An 18,578-nucleotide genomic window follows, 5' to 3' on the forward strand; every position below is an offset into this window, starting at 1 on the left:
CTTCTCGTAGCAAAATATTGTAAAATAAATTGAGCGTCAAAAGTTTTTGCATTATGTGTGATACGGATAGTGCGATTGAAAGAATGTAACGGTTTTGTTGCTAAGTCAACGAGTTGCTTTACAGAGTCTTGGTTGAATATATATTTGCGCAGGCCGCAATATTGACATATTTTTTACATATCATTATCATTTAAACAGTAACTACATGATTGTTGAACGCATAAACTAGGTATATGTACAAAAATTTTATTATCCCCTTTAACATGTATGTTTTAATGTGTTTCAAAGTCATAAAACAAAAATACGATTTTTGGTCAATTATCTTTAGTTTGTTTTATAGGCTGGATGTAACAAAAATGACTAAGAGGTAAAAAATCTTTACACGTTTTGCAATACAATTATTATATTGCAATTGTTCCCGTTTTTTATCTACTGAAATAAATCTTTAATGGGCTTTAAATGCTGTTGAAAACAATTATTAATTGTAAAAAGTCAAAAATATGTCAAAAATATATCTTTTACAAGATTCGTATCGAATACGAGGCTTTACAATCATCATGCATAGTAGTTACCCCATACATTAATTGTATTTTTATAAACATTTATGATCACTAATTTTAGTATATTACAAGATATACAAAAGCCGCGGCTACCTACGGCAGCGCGTAAAGGACACTGCACAATTTATATGAAAAAAAAAGTTCGGTCAATTTCCTTGACTTTTTTATATATTTTAGTACCTAATAAAAAATTACAATTTGTGCGATCTTTCTATGTCTCGAAGATAAAAATTTTTGAAAATTGTTATTTTAAAGTTTACTGCGTGCGTTTGCACTTGTCAACTTGTTCGCATATGTATATATACACATATATCTGCATGTATAAATGTTTGTGACACTCTGTGTGTGTGTGTGTGTGTGTGTGTGTGTGTGTGTGTGTGTGTGTGTGTGTGTGTGTGTGTGTGTGTGTGTGTGTGTTACAGCAGAAATTAGAATCCCACGGTTTGTCACTTTCGTAGCATTTTTTTACTCCAAACCCTCTCTGCTGTGTGTGTGTGTGTGTGTGTGTGTGTGTGTGTGTGTTACAGCAAAGATAAGCAAAATCCAACACAGCCCCACACACACACACACACACACACACACACAAACTTTTCGAGTGTCACGAACTTTTATACATGTAGATATATGTGTATATATACATATGCGAGCAAGTTGACAAGTGCAAACGCACGCAGTAAATCTTGCGACGATATTTCTTTTGACTCGTCTGCAACTTCCTCGCGATTTCACTTACATTACTCTAATTTTCTTAATTGTTGGGCGCCAGGCGCTAAAAATCGCGCCGCACAAAATTCACAAAACATTAATCATCTAATTACCCGGTAGCTCGCTCCCACACGAAATGGTAGAGGGGCGGAGTTCATATAATAAGTTGTTTTTTCTCGGAGAGTGGGAGACGAGGTTCACAATCACTGACGACTCAGTTAATAATAATATAATAAATCATATATTAATAAACTGTGTATAACAAGTAAAGGGTATAATTATAATTAGCAGCTCGAAGATTCTAATAATGTATCGGTGACCCGATTACGGCTCAACGTATTCTCAACAATTGTATCCGACTTTACAACACGATTGATGATCTACACGGTAACAATACGATTACGGTCATAGAATTAGAATAAATACAAACAACAAAATATCTCGGTATTACGCGAGCGATTAACGTGATTCTCGTCAATGCTCGGGACACGCACGCATCCTGCTCGTGATTCTACGTGCGACTTCACATGCTGCAAGAGCTCGAATGTCTACGCCGAGATATAGCCTTGCCCGAATATTCGCGAGACGGTCACTACACCTCGGTACAACGGCATCGTCCCGGGTACTCGGTATCTTGGTCCGGGAGGCGGATTTTTCGAAATCTCGTCTCGCCAATATGCCCGCCATTCGGGGCTCTTGGTAAGCTTAATCTCGGAACACGGATCTCAGAAGTTTCTTTCCATCGCGTCGTCCCGGCGTCCCACAGATTACAATTAATGGATTTATAATACGACTGTCGGTTCGGCGGCTCTCGAAAGAAGTATTACAGAAAATAGGCACTTAACTCTAAGATGGAATTCGACACGTGCCCCGGGTATGCTCGGTATCGTTGAATCGCCGCGGTATTTTCTTACGGCGCTTGACAAGTCCTTACTATCTCGCGAACCGCGGGGTGACCGTGTCGTCCCCAGCGAGAAATGATAATGAATTCGACATCAATTCGACGTCGAATCGACATCGAAATGATGATATCGATGTCGAATCGATGTCGATTCGATGTACTATTTCTCACTGGGTCTCCGTTCTTACCGCGTGATCGAAGTGGTGGCTTTACAATTATCGAGGACGTCGCTGGTGACCGTTGGTCCGCACCTTGGTCGACTCGCCGAACAGTGACGAACCGTGAGCGGTCGGGGGCGCCGCGGACACCGGTAGCGGCTTCAATCGCGCTTCGATCCGCGCACACGGATCGCTAGTCGATGGGGGGGGGGGGAGTCTGCTCGTCCTGCAAGATCTCAGCGTCCGAGGGCGCCGCGCAATTTGAAGGATGCGGATTGCATGCCTCGATGGCCTTGCTCGCCGTTCTGTCTTTTGCTGGACGGCTTGGAGGTGATCAGGCCCCGTCCGGCTTATTCCTCGAGGCCGTGACGACCGTTCCTGCTGGGGTTTCCTCCAAACTGGCCGACGGGCGTAAGGGCACACGCTATTTCCCTGGCGTCGTCTCTGGCTGCACCTGGTTGCTGCTCCTTTTCTACAACAAGACATAGCGGCAGTGCCCGCCCCATGACTTTTCTTACGTATCTCGGTATTAACCTAGATACCTAACCTGATTTGCTGTCCTTCGGCTGTCCAGGGGCCGGCCGCTCGGTTGTCTAGGCTTCCCATCGACAATCCCTCGACGACTGCTCCATAAATTACAAAATAAGTCATCTTGGCACACCACTCCACCCGCTCGCTGTTAGTATCTAAACTCTAAAGTAAATTAGTCAGAAAAGGAAGAGGCCGCCGCCCCCCTCGAGGTAAGGCGCGGCCTTAAATGACCTTTTGCGGCCGGACCATTCCGACCTTTGTGACGGACGAAAAACGTCACGTCACAATTTTAAAATAGCAATTTTCTTCTCAGAGATAAAAAAAAATTTTTATCTGTGAGACATAGAAAGATCGCACAAATTGTAATTTTTCATTAGGGCTATAATTAGTATAATATATAAAAAATTCAAGGAAATTGACCGAATTTTTTTTTAATATAAATTGTGCGAGATCCTTTAAAATAGGTTCAAAATGCTGTTTTCTACGATAATATAGAAAACGTTGTGTGTGTGTGTGTGTGTGTTATTATTAAATAAATTCATTACATATGTGGAGTGCTAGATAATTAGCTTACATAAGAGAGGTTCCTCCGCGGTGGAGTAATTTAGTCGCTCTGAAAAAGATGGTTTCTCCGTTGAGAAGAGAAAGGTAGCGTCTCTCCGAATAGCTTTTGGTAGCACCTCTTGACATTCGGATGGGTATTCCGGGATTTCCTCTTAGGTACCCTTGGTGTTAGTGGTTTCTTGAGCGGACTGCTAAGCCAGGAAGCGTCGGAGCTCGTTGGAGATCTCATCTGAGTACTGGCGTCTGTCTTCGGCCTGGTAAGTAGGTGTAATCTGTGTTCCCACGATGCACTGCAGGAGGCGTGGTGTTCTATTTCGTTGCAGCAAAGGAAGATCCCAAGGAAGGAGTTTCCACCGTCGGAAGGTTATTCGCTGGTCGAGATGTGCCCTCATTGTGACCGACCCGTTTCGGGCCTGCGGCCGCTCGGATGGTGGAGCTGACCGGTGAGACTTCCTCATCTTTAGCAGTGTCTTGCCGGCAGAGTTCCGACGAGCACACTGCGGTTGGGAGGCTCGTCGTCGAGTACGCTCTGTAGTAGAAGCCCGTATGATAAAAAGAGTACGCTCGGAAAGATCCTAGAGTTTCCCCTAAGATACCCTCGTTACAAAAAAGAATCTGATTTTAGATTGATTTTCTGCGCTGCGTGTGGTCCTTATATAGCGCGACCGTTGCACCTTACTTCGAAGTGCCCCGGCCAACACGGTCGGTGGCACCGCGCACTACTCGGTTGGCAAGCGCGCAGCGGCCTAGTCGATGAGTGCGCAGCAGCGTAGACGCGCTGGCTGGTGTGGCAGAAGACCGCCACACATAATTCGTACCGTCATATAAAGTTTCTCCAACGTAACCCAATGTTTCAATCATCTTCATATACGACGATAGCTATATCAAATCCCGCTAAATATTTTTGAAAATGTTCTAATTTTATCATTATTCCATATATTCATTGGCCTGTATATGTACTTTTGCATTTCTCACAAGTTCGAGAGCCTTCTCTTTTTGTAGTCTATCACGAGCTAAGTATATAGACATCCAATGCCCGTGTAATTCACCCGAGCGAATTTCACCGCGTTCCGCATACGCTCATGTGGCTAATGAACGTGGTAAGCAAAGATTATCAGAATTTGTTATTGTTAATATCGATCGTTTCGTCGCATTATTCTCAATTTTCTACGGGAACCACCATTTACGCGTATTATACATGTTGTTAATGTACAGCTGTCGTTAATATGAAAATCTGCGGGGCACTTTAAGTAACTCGACTTATTAATTACCACAAATCTATATCTTTCAAATCGCGTACATAGCGGTAAGACATCCATACAGGACCATGGGCCAGAGTATCAGCAGTAAATGTTACACCTATACAATCGTCAGGATAGCTCGAATTTGTAAGATATGTATATACTTCTGCAAATACTTTATCCAAATATCTTAGAGGATTCAAGCCTTCTGGCAGTAGTCATACAACGAATGTTATTTCATGTCCATGAATGTCCAATCGTTGAAATTAGCATCGATTCTCTCGTAAAATATTAAACGATGTCGGGTCACCCACTTTATCATCTTAATCGTGTTGCATTGCTTCTCCTTTTTTTTAATTCGTTCTATTTCTCCCACTCTTTTTTCCTCTTCTGTAGGTGTATCATATATCGAACAGCCGCCTCCCTTTCGTATTGTTAATATATCTGTAATAAAATAATAAATTATTAATTTTTTCCTTTTTAACTTTTTTAAAATTTTATTTATTTATTATTACTACTAACTTAATCCTCAAGGAATTTAAATGAATTTATGATCTCGTCCGATACATGTTTCACATGTTGTAGAGATTCTGCATTATATACATACATATATACCAATTTATATATAAAATATATGATAATAATAAAATATTAATATTTTATCATCATAATCATTATTATCGTTATTTATTGCTAATGGATCAATTATGTCCGACATTATTTACCAGTAGAGACCTTGTATTATATATATGGGGCATTCTTCGTCAAGCGGATCATTCGCCGTTCTAAAATTGTACTCAACATAGAAGAACTACCTTTCACACAAATTTAGTTACAGGCAAGAGCCTATCGAAAGCTATGTGTTGTTTTGAAAAATTCAAACTGGCGGAGCCAATATGCAATATAAGAATGCAATATGTAAATAGTTTATAGATTTACTTCAATTTTGTTTTCTAAGAGTCTTCGAGGATGCTAATTACGAAATTGCTGTCAAATTTTGGAAATTAAAATGGCGGATTTAACATGGGATCTAACAGCGGGTCCACCGGACCAATCACTTTTTTTTGTGTGTCTGTGTTATTAATAAGACTGAAAGAAAAACTTTTAAGTCAATCAGAGAGTTTTTCGATTTTTTTCACTTTGCACTTTTGTGTCCGCCATGTTAGATCCGCCATTTTAATTTCCAAAATTTGACAGCAATTTCGTAATTAGCATCCTCGAAGACTCTTAGAAATTTTTGTGTGCCTGTGTTATTAATAGGACTAGACTAGTCAATCCTTATGTATTTTGACCCGTTGAATCCGAATCCAAGGTCAGAATTGCAAAATTAGCTCGCATTTCTTAACCTCAAAAAAATTTTTTTTAATGTTGGTCCGGCGAACCAGACAAGTCTATTCTTATGTATTTTGACCCACTGAATCTAAATCCAAGGTCAGAATTGCTGAATTGGCTTATTTTTTCTTAACCTAAAAAAAAAAAAATTTTTTATAATGTTGGTCCGGCGAAACAGAATAGTCTATTCTTATGTATTTTGACCCGCTGAATCCAAATCCAAGATCGGAATTGCTGAAATGGCTCATTTTTTTCTAACCTCAAAAAACATCTTGTAAAAGCAGTTTGGATTACAAATGTATAATCCGGAACGTGCAGGCTTGCGTAACCACATTACCCGGGGAAAATTTTCTAGGAAACCACAAAAGTGAAGATTACAGAGAAAAAGTAGCGGAAATGATGGAAAACTATAGAAAACTAAGTTGCCTAATGAATCTTAAGTTGCATTTCTTAGATTCTCATATCGACTACTTCTCAGAAAATCTAGGTGATTATAGTGAAGAACATGGAGAAAGATTTCATCAGGACATCAAAGAGATGTAGTATCGATATCAAGGCAAATGGGATGTGAATATGATGGATGATTTTTGCTGGACGATTAAACGTGATGTCTCTGTGAAAAGAAAGAAACGTAAGAGAAAGCTATTGCACAGAATCTTCGAAAATAAAAGAGATATAATAGAAAAAGGGAGTTAATTTTCTACGCTATTTATAGAAGCTCAAACTTGTCATACGTATTGAATTTTCCCCGAATAATGTGGTTACGCAAGCCTGCACGTTCCGGATTATACGTTTGTGATCCAAACTACTTTTACAAGGTGTTTTTTGAGGTTAGGAAAAAATGAGCCATTTCAGCAATTCCGACCTTGCAATTGGATTCAGCGGGTCAAAATACATAAAAATAGACTAGTCTGGTTCGCCGAACCAAGATTTAAAAAAAATGTTTTTTTGAGGTTAGGAAAAAATGAGCCCATGCAACAATTTTGACATTGAATTTGGATTCAACGGATCAAAATACATAAGGATAGACTTGTCTGGTCCGCCGGACCAACATTAAAAAAAAATTTTTTTGAGGTTAGAAAATGCGAACTAACTTTGCAATTCTGACCTTGGATTCGGATTCAGCGGGTCAAAATACATAAAGATAGACTATTCTGTTTTGCCGAACCAACATTATGAAAAAATTTTTTTTTGAGGTTAGGAAAAAATGACCCAATTCAGCAATTCTGACCTTGGATTTGGATTCAGCGGGTCAAAATACATAAGGATAGACTTGTCTGGTCCGCCGGACCAACATTTCAAAAAAAATTTTCTTGTGGTTAGGAAATGCAAGCTAACTTTGCAATTCTGACCTTGGATTCGGATTCAGCGGGTCAAAATACATAAGGATTGACTAGTCTGGTCCGCCGGACCAACATTTTAAAAACAATTTTTTTTGAGGTTAGTAAATGCGAGTTAACTTTGCAATTCTGATTTTGGATTCGGATTCAGCGGGTCGAAATACATAAGGATTGATTAGTCTAGTCCGCCGGACCAACTACTTTTTTTTGTGTGTGCCTGTGTAATTCTTTTAATTGTTCTTTTCTTGATATATACACAGATTTATCTGATGCAGAGCTTGAATCAGATGAATCTGTACATACATCACGAAAAGAAGTATTGTTGTCGTCATTATTTTTCGTAGATTTCTCTCTACAAACAGCACATATCTTTGCATTGTCTGGAACGTTAGGAAATTGAATTCATAAGTTTGCGGAAAGAAGACGTAAATTTTTTCCTACGCGTCTTTTTTTACCAGGTTTTCTATAAGGATTAAAACATCTATGATTCATGATGCTTAAATTAGATATTTTAAAATATTGCAAAATAACAGTGTAAGGTATAATTCAAATGTCGCGTCTAGAATATGTCAGAAGTGAGATCGCCTAATTACGCGCGAAAAGACGATCGTAGGCAAACAGTAGCGTCACTTCTAAACAAATGAACATCTCGCGCGTCTCGTTCACGGATATAAGAATGTAGGGATACAGCTTATCTCGCGGGGTAGAAGCCATGAGGGGCAAGGCGGAGTATCCTAGAACCCTCACTAGTTGCGCACTCTTTCGGTGAAGAGAAAAATATTACCAACCGTATTCATACAAGTGTTGTTACGTGTTAATTTTACGAACATATTGTTACTTTATTCATAAAATTTTATGTTTTTGCGAATAGTTATTCTCTACATTACACTATCCCTACATTCCCATATCCGTGGTCTATCATTTTATTAGCGCTAGTCTTACCATCAGTCACGTGACATTAGACTTATGCCTTTGTTCGAGAATTAGTGAAGTTATCACTAGTTCTCGCCGCATCAGGTGGCAGCATCCATCGATCACCGAGCGCATGAATCGCGAAGCACCGACAGCGCTCGGTAGAGCTGGCGGTCACTTTCAGTTACTACTTTCTAGTGCTCATGGCCCCGGCCTAGTGTACACGTAGCTCAGAGAGGATAGTAAATCGAGTGAAACTAGTAATTGTGAGAACTCATCGAGGATTCTAGTGCTCATTTCGTTCAGCTCATCTCAGCGACGTTCGCCGAAGGAGGAAACGTAGCAGATAACTCTGGTGCATCAACAAGGGCCTTCTCATCGCTCAGCACGCGCAGCGCGCGCCGGCGCTACGTGCTCAACACGGCTCACGGGCATCATCACATTACGGTGATAGATTAATATAATTGACTCACGCAAGTGCTCATCGGACAGTAAGTTAGTATACAGGACTCAAAGTGTATTCTAGTGTGATTAAAATGACATTCTGTGATATCGCATGACGACCGCGACAGACATCTCCGCGTTTCGCTCTGTAATTTATTAGTAAAATAAATTGTATTAACACCTGACTCCACGACGCCCTTTCTCACCCTCGTGAACATCCACAGGACATAACCGCGAACTTACGCGAGTATTTCGCGAACAGCCTTACACTACACTGTTTCTCAAGTAAACAAGATTTAAGTAATAAACTATTCTACATTTTCCACTTTTAGGTTGTGACCGAATGAGACTAAATATTTAATGTAAATCCCGGTACCTTAGAGAAATAGAATTGTTAGAAAATTCACGGTCGCCAGGTCAGTTTGCCTCCAATTGCCAAAAATAGTAAGAATGGATGATGTTCTTCCCGTGGACGATGTTTCAGGTGCTGTACCCTTGGGAAAAGCAGATTCTTTCGGAAGGAAGTGTCCAGATTGTGTTGGTCAACCAGAATGCAGTGGTCGTCAGGTCGTCAATCACAGATAAGTAGGTAGGTAAGTATTGAAATAATTTTGTTGCCCCTTTTCTTTTTCTTTCAGATTCACACAGGTTTATTGTTTCCGTTACAACGGATCGAACTACGCATATTCACACCTTTGCCGCTTTCGATGCGCGCGGTCACTCGCGTGCATTATAACACGTAATCGCGTTAATATTCTAATTTTGTATCTCGTCATCACGCTGTTTTACTATACACGAACTTACTTTATTTAACGCGTCGTGACAAATAACGCGGAAGCCGTATCTTTCGAGAACTTACGAAGTCGCGTTGAATAATGGACTCGCTCGATTCTCGAAATCTCTTTGTTCGAAAATAATGATATGCACGTTTGATCTCTATGACGGCCGGATACGGACTCCTTGAATGTTGCGATCGCCCTGCCACGCTGGCGTCGCTCCCCACTCTCGGCAATCTCTGATTGGCTCCCTTAAAATCGTATCATGCCCTCGGCCTATCAGAAAATGTCGAGGTGTTGTCTTTCTCACACTCGTACATTCGCACATGCGCGTAACGACGTAATGCCCGCGTCGCGTTCACACACCTTCTTGTGCGCATTACATTAAGGCTGTTTTCCTTTTAGGGAACACAATCGACACAATTATCGTTCTATCTTTATTACTCATTGAACATAAAAAAAGATAGAACAATGCTTGTGTCGATTGTGTTCCCTAAAAAGAAAGCAGCTTAAATATACGACGCGTGTTGGTCGCTGCACATATAATTCATACGTAGATGTATGGATTTCACGTTAATTCACAACATGAAATAGTTTTCAAGCTGTTACGGAGATTACAGGATTTCTAGTAACGCGATTGGTTGATATGATTAAGGCCATTCAGCCAATCGTGTTTCACAATGTCGAAATCGCTTGCAAAAACTTTTGACAAGCGAGGTTAGGATACTCATGTGAACTCATATATTTCACAATCTACTGCTAGGAATTGATCTTGTTTTCGCGCTATGCTTAATGTTATTAGAATAAATATTGCATTGTTATAAGTACCCACACAGCACACTTTATCCCTGGGATGTCATTTTGGGATATTCAATATCGTTGGATATCCGTCTCAGATATCCAAGGGATGCACAAATGTCCACCGATTTGACATCCTGTAGATATCTCAAATGATATCCAGAGGATGTCCAAGCGATTTTCCGAGATATCATAATATACCCTAGTGGAAGAATTTGTTAGAATTTTTTAGATTTTTTTCAGGATTTCTGGTAAATATTCCGATTTTTTATAAGAATTGAAACGTTTCTCGAAAAAATTTAAAAAATAAAAAATTCTGATTAATTAAAAAAATTTTTGAATATTTCTAAGTATTTTTAGGAATTTCTAAGAATTGAAAAAAAACATGAACAAAAAATAAAAAATTCTAATTATTTCTACGGTAATTTTGTAAGAGAAGGAAGACTATACAACATGTTTCAGCCAAGCCACAGCCGTACCTGTTAAAGCATTTAATCTTTATATCTGAAAAAACGATCACCCATCCAAGGGTCAACCATCGCCGACGTTGCTTGACTTCGAAGATCGTACGCATCCTAACGCTTCGTGGTGATCCATGAACACTTTTTATTTATGCATTCATATTTGTTATAGAGCATTACAATAGATGTCAGAAGGATAAAACATGTATAGTTAATTTATATTTTTATAAATAAATATAAAGTTTTACAGTTTTTTTATTCATTTTTACATATTGCGCGCAAAATAGCATGTGGAATTACTTATTAAAAAGTCTGTTTTTGCTCTGTTCGTATAAAATCAAAAAATTTTTTTTATGTCATTTTTTATAATTTCTATAAAAATACGAGGAGTTGACGGATATAATTCTTATATATGAGGAGTGTCGTAAGAATCAAAGGCAGGCAGCTATCCTTTACGCTGAAAGATTTCCAAATAGACGACATTGCGACCACGGTTATTTTCATCGCCTTTGCGAAAGGTTAAAAAACAATGGACAATTTAATGCACCCGGGAAGCGCATCAATGTTCCACAGAGAAAACGGGAGGACATTGAGGCTGTTCAAGAAGCTCTTACGGAAAATCTACACACAAGCACAAGAGCAGTTGGCAAGGATTTAAATATTACGGTACATAAAATTATTAAACATTCTCTGGGTTGGCACCCATATAAGCAATATACAGCACAAAAACTGACACCAAATGATATGCTACGACGTTTAAATTTTTGGATTATTGAACATGTAAGTTTATTTAAACATTTATTTTCTGTTATTTTGTTGCAACGTTTTCAACATTGTTGTCCTTCATTGATATGTGTCAATTTCAAACTAAATTATACAATTCCTGCAGATGGATTTCAATGATGCTGAAAACAATTGATTTTTGAAAAATATTTTGTGGACCGATGAAGCAATTTTGGAAGTGATGGATGTATAAATAGACACAACGAACATCACTATGCAGAGCATAATCCACATTGCATAGAAGAAATAAATATACAAGGCAGGTAGACTATAAGTGTATGGTTAGGGATTATAAGAGATTACGTCATCGATCCTGAATTTATTGAAGGCAATATGAATGCACAGTATTATGCAAATTTTCTGACAAATAGGCTCGATGAGTTACTAGAAGATGTACCACTGGCGAATAGATTACAAATTATGTTTCAACAATATGGATATCCCGACTTCTTTTTTGGCGAGAACTATTTTAAATAGAAAGTTTCGCCGAAGGTGGATCGGACTTCATGGTCTTCAAGAGTGGCCACCACACTCTCCAGACTTCACGCCTCTGGATTTTTTTGTATAGGGCTACTTAAAAAAAGAAGTATATAATACCTTGTCGGAAAATGAAAGACCTTAAAAATCGAATTCGCAACGCATGTGCAAAAATCACTCCTGACGTGCTGATACAAGTGAGAAACAATTTTATGCGCAGAATTGCGCTATGTCTCGATGAAAATGGTGGTTATGTCGAACATTTACTCTAAACATGTATTATTATATTATAAAATATATAACATTACTTATTTCAATTTTTTCATTAAATATTATTTACATTATTAATCTATTAAGAATTCTTTTTCTTATTCAAATTAGTTCATTTGTACAAAAATGGTAAAAGCCGTTCTTCTTTTCTTAACGTCCCGCCGGATCTGTATTTTTAGCTTATCCCGCAAGTCTGATTAAACATGCCCCTGTCGGTAAGCAGATAGGCAACCCTACTTACTGATGTGTATGTTGCGGAAGCACCTTGTACATTATCGGTAATAATATTGTTGCACTTGAACGCTTCCGCGACACTCTCACTTTCACACGCGAGCGCGGCGGAATAAGTACACGCTTTTGGCAAACAAGGAACTTTATTAGAAACACCGAACACGTTTACAAATATTTAGAGCACGTCCGCACGAGACGACGTCTCCAGAACAACCCATTTCATTTGTTTTCAACTTTCTGGCGAAGCTGTAAATGCTGAACACAGCTGACCGAGGCGATCAATACTATTAATTTTTCTAGAGCGCAGACTAAAGCTCGCGCTCACAACGTGCGCAAGACTACGCTCGCAACACCATTCCCCTCCTTTAAAAGTTGTCGTCCCGACAACTAACGGCCAAGCTTCCTTGAGGAAAACTCGTCGGTCCTGGCTTCTCCGCGCCTCCTGCTCTACCCCGAGCTGCTGCTGCGAGTTACCGAGCGTCTTTGGTTCCTCCTTCCCGCCAGCCGTATTCCACCCTCTTCACGGAAGTGGCTAGCTCCCTGAGCGATGGACAGTACCTCGGCTTCTTGCGGTGAAGTTTTCCAACGCCCGTCTTCTTTCTCCTCTTTCTCTCAGCGCTGCACTCTCCTTTTTGAGTCTTGCGCCCTTCTTCCTTGTTCTTCGAACAAGAGGAAAGTAATTTTCCGTGGACTCCTTTGTGCCCTTAAAGGCAACCTTGTTCCCGTTTCGGCATTTGCCCTTTGTTTTACGGAAAACCACGGTCGAAAACTGTGAACGAGACAGTCTTCAATTTCTTTTTATTTCCATTCTTCCTGCTCAACAAACAAGATATGATCGCTTTCTCAGCCTTTTCCAGCTTGCGTAACGTTACAAAGTTCCCTGAAACCAAAACAAAACAAGCAACTTTTTTTTTAACAATAAAATTAAATCTCACTTTTTGCTGGGCTTCGATCATCAAGTTATTATTTTTTTTCTAATTCTGTTCTTTAAAATAAAAATATATATTTAAAATATATTATATTAATTTGAAATATATTACATATTATATTAATTTTCAGTTTTTTAATGTGCCTTTATAAACACCATGATTAAATTCTTGTTTTTCGCCTTGGAATAATTTAGATTTCAACGAAATAAAAGTAATAGAAGCATAAAGAAGGAAGATGGAAAAAAATAAATGGAGAATAGACAAATATATCAGATAACTAGCTTATACCTTTATAAAATAAAAGATTGTGTATCCAATGTGCTTTTGTAATCGTAGAGGGACTAGCTGATTCTTTTCTTGAATTAATTTTTTGTTTCAGCTTTTCAATCAATCATTTGCTTGAAGAATGTTGACAGCCGGAGAACAATCCCCTGTCGAGCCAAATTCTGTGCCTACGTTCTCGAATATACCAAAATTGCAAGCAAAACGGTTGAAATTACATTGTTACAGGATTAAGTAGATTTATCATCAACAGTGGAGCAACAGATTGATACAACAAACTGAGAAGCTTGTCGAAATTGTACCACAAAGCATATGTGCTGTCTGTACCAGCAATGTACTGACATTGTTTACACTAGAGACACTGTTGCGTTTATCGTCAATACGTCATCAATGCTTTCAACAGACCTGCTCATTGTTTATTGTCACTTTGTTATATAGTCTGCTGATCGGTGTATATCTTTTATCTTTCAGTAAAGAAAAAATGTGTATCCACATTGGTCTTTGCAAGAATGGGAGTAGCAATGGTATGCTTGTCGAGTATTAGTGTAAATTTCGTAAGTAAATTTACACTATTTAAAGTAAAATAAATTATCATAAAATGGAAAACCCATTAAGACCATGATAAATAAAAAAGTTACAAGTCTAGGAACAATAATTAAAAAAATAATAGTGTCGCGTGCTTGAGAGGGTAGAACTCGGCTCCGATTGGAGCCTCGTTTATTATGCAATATAACAGATATTCAATGCAAGGCACGATTTTTAAAAATTGTAAAGGGTGTATATGTTTTAAGTGGGAAACACACGAGGCCCATGAAAAACCCTTTCAATTAAATGACATTATAAAAGAGATTAAAGCGTCACAATCGTTTGAGATAACAAGAGAAATAAAAAATTGAATTATCTCAAAGTGAGTTAGAAACGATAAAATACAAAATAAATTATTGTGATAAAAATCTGCTTATATTATGCGTACTTATAATTTATAATTTATACTTATTAATTTATACTTATAATTTATACTTATGTCTAGATACCATCATTTATTAGATATTACATACATAACAAACGTGGAAAAATCAATAGAACGCCATAGAAAAAAAATATTGGACAGATTTTACAAATTATAAATGAATTACGTAATTGCTTAGAAAACGAAAATTGGAAGCAATTTCTAAAATAGATAAAGATTCATTTATTTTAGAATTAGTTGTTCAAGATAATACGATGAAAGCAATTCTTTTATTGACAAAAGTTTGTCAGATAAAATTATAAATGAGCAAAATGATAAAATAATTAACAATTTTTGTACATGGAACATTCGCTACTGTTCCCCAACTAAAAAATATTAATTGCCAATTGTGGACAATTGTCATTAGACACAATAATAGAGTAAGCAAAATTTAGTTCATTCTTGAAACAATTAGTTTCTTTAATCACAATTAATAGGCACTCTATATTCTATGTAAATATATTATTAAATATAAATGCTTTAAAATTTTTCAGACATTTCCAATAGTCTACGCCATAATGGAAGGTCGCACCGCAAAAAACTATATTGTTGTACTGAAAAAAATTTACAAATATTTTAAAAATAAAACCTGATACAGTAATATCTGATTTTGAAAAAGCTGAACGGAAAGCTTTAAACAGTTTTTCCTAACGCAACAATTATGGGCTGTTTATTTCATTACAGTCAGAAAAAATAACATTACACTTAATTAGTATACAATGCATGTCAATTTTTATCGTGTTTATTTCTTATTACAGGCGTTAGTACGTAATGCTGAAAACTATGGCATACTAAAAGATGATAGAAATGAAATGGGATGCTACAAAACTATTAATATCTTTGGCTTATTTACCACATACATTGATAGAAGAAGGCTTTAAATTAATATCTACAGTTATATTCCATAATTGCACGTTTTTGGAATCCTTTCTTCATTATTATCAAGAAACGTGGCTGAATAACTTTAAGCCCGATTCTTTCTGCGTATTTCAAGAAGTACACAGGACTAATAATATTTCTGAGAGACACAACCGAGAACTTCGATTAAATTTGAAAAAATACGACAACCGCTTTTAGGTATATTGAACGCCTCATTTTACAAACATTTTTTTCATACCATATTAATTATTTTTTTAATGCAATATTATTTACAGTTTACCTTTATGAACACCAAAAGCGCATTCGAAACTTCATGAGACATCCACAATTTTGGACACGAATAAAACGAAATAGTCTAAAAGGAAAAAAAAAATAGAAATCTGGAATGAAATTGAAAATAACGAAGATTTGGATCTCTTATTAATCTTATATAAATTACCTGAATTAATAGGGAAATAACAATTTATGAGTAAATAAACATTTTAATACAACGACTATTCTTTCTTTAATTATATTATTGTTCTTAGACTTGTAACTTCTTTATTTATCATGGTCCTAATGGGTTTTCCATTTTACGATAATTTATTTTACTACAAATAGTGTAAATTTACTTACGAAATAATACTCGACAAGTATTCCATTGCTACTCCCAAACCCCCATTCATGCAAAGAGACCAATGTGAATAACACATTTTCTCTTTACTGGAAGATAAAAGGTATACACTGATCAGCAGACTATATAACAAAGTGACAATAAACAATGAGCAGGTCTGTCGAAAGCATTGATGACGTATTGACGATAAACGCAACAGTGTCTCTAGTGTAAACAATGTCAGTACATTGCTGGTACAGACAGCACATATGCTTTGTGGTACAATTTCGACAAGCTTCTCAGTTTGTTGTATCAATCTGTTGCTCCACTGTTGATGATAAATCTACTTAATCTTGTAACAATGTAATTTCAATCGTTTTGCTTGCAATTTTGGTATACTCGAGAACGTAGTAGGCATAGAATTTGGCTCGGCAGGGAATTGTTCTCCGGCTGTCAACATTTTTCAAGCAAATGATTGATTGGGAAACAAAAAATTAATTCAAGAAAGGAATCAGCTAGTCCCTCTACGATTACAAAAAGCACATAGGATACACAATCTCTTATTCTATAAAGACATTAGCTACTTATGTGATATATTTGTCTAGTCTCCATTTATTTCTTTCCATCTTTCTTCTTTATGTTTCAATTAATTTTATTTCGTTGAAATCTAAATGATTCCAAGGCGAAGAACGAGAATTTAATCATGGTGTTTATAAAAGCACATTAAAGAAACTGAAAATTAATATAATATGTGGCGGCACGCCACAGTGCGACGCACGCGCGCGCGCACAGCGTCCGCGGCCGGGTCAGCGGCCCCGGCGACCGCGAGTAGTGCGCGCGGCCGTCACTAGGTGAAAGCGCGGCGCCGCAACTCGTGAGTCAAGTGATAGCGTTTGGCTTACATAAGAAGACCACCCACGACGAGAGATCAAGCTAAGCATCCACTTCCAAGCTTCATACGCTGCGTATAGCGAGCTCATTACCGGGCCTATACAAAGCAACTTTTTTGGTGAAGCTCCACAAAGGCTTTGGAATCTGATATTTGGTCCAAGCGAGCTCGTGGTCTTCCTGAGTCTCCTCCGGGAAACAACCACTATACGGCATCCTGCCGCGCTGCAAGAGGCCGGACTTTCGTGGTCCTCAAGCGCATCCGGTACACCCGGATGACAAGAACAAACCGCCCGCTGCAGAGAAGGGCTGTATCCCGTAGCGACTTTATCGGCTCGAGACCTTGCCGCAGAAGATCAAGCATCCGAGACTCCAACTACGGGATCTTCGCCGCTTCCCTCCGGTCACCAGGGCGACGCAAACGGCCGAACGTGGGAGCATCACCCGCTCGACGCAGACCGCAACCACTGGTCCTGGGATAACGGTTTCCCCGCCTACGCAAACTGCAATTACAGGGCCTCGCATCGTATCGGATATAACCTCTAGAGGCACTCAGACAACCTTAGAGGCCTCGGCAGGTTCTCCCGTCGATCCATCGACGCCACCGTCGCTACCCCGCACACCTTTCTCTCTGAGATGACAGGGAAACACCTTTCCCGTCTCATCTCAGAAAGAAAAAAAAAGGCTCTCGGACTTATTTGGAAGCGACAGCGACTCCTACTAAGGCAGACCAAACGCCCTCAGGCACCTCAGGATGCCGCCTAATCTTTCCACCACCAGAACGAGCAATCGTCGAGAAAGACAGGCCTGCGGCAGACGACGATCAAACAGACGACGGAACTACTTCGAGATTATATTAAATAAACACTTACACATTAACAATTGTATACCAAAGAGAATAAATATACGAGCACGTATTATTATGGGTGGTACTTACTTGGACACGGTGCTTTTGGACACGATATCTTGCGCACGGTTCGAATGACCACGCTGCATTTGCACACTGTGCATTTGGACACAAAAGAAATTTTATTAAAAATGTACACCAGTTTTATGCACACGTAAAATTCGACCACCGGATATTTGCACACAAAAAATGCCCACCGTTCACTTAGACACGTAAAAGTTGCACACCATTCATTTGCACACCGCTCACTTGCACACCATTCACTTGCACACCGTTCACTTGCCCACTACTCGTTTGCATACCAAGAAATGCGCACCGATCATTTGCACACGGAAAGATGCGCACTGATCATTTGCACACTGTTCATTTGGACACGGTGCTTTTGGACACCGTTTATTTGCACATCGTTCAGTTGCATACCGTTCAATTGCACACCATTTAAGTCGCAAACCCATGTGGTGCAGTGAATGCTTTACACACACACACACACACACACACACACACACACACACACACACACACACACACACACACACACACCTGTTCCGCGTATTTTATTTTACTCTAATTTATTTGCGGAACAAACAATTAACTTTTATTTTGTTGGT

The sequence above is a fragment of the Monomorium pharaonis genome, chromosome 4 (genome assembly GCF_013373865.1).
Source record: "Monomorium pharaonis isolate MP-MQ-018 chromosome 4, ASM1337386v2, whole genome shotgun sequence".
Taxonomy (NCBI): domain Eukaryota; kingdom Metazoa; phylum Arthropoda; class Insecta; order Hymenoptera; family Formicidae; genus Monomorium; species Monomorium pharaonis.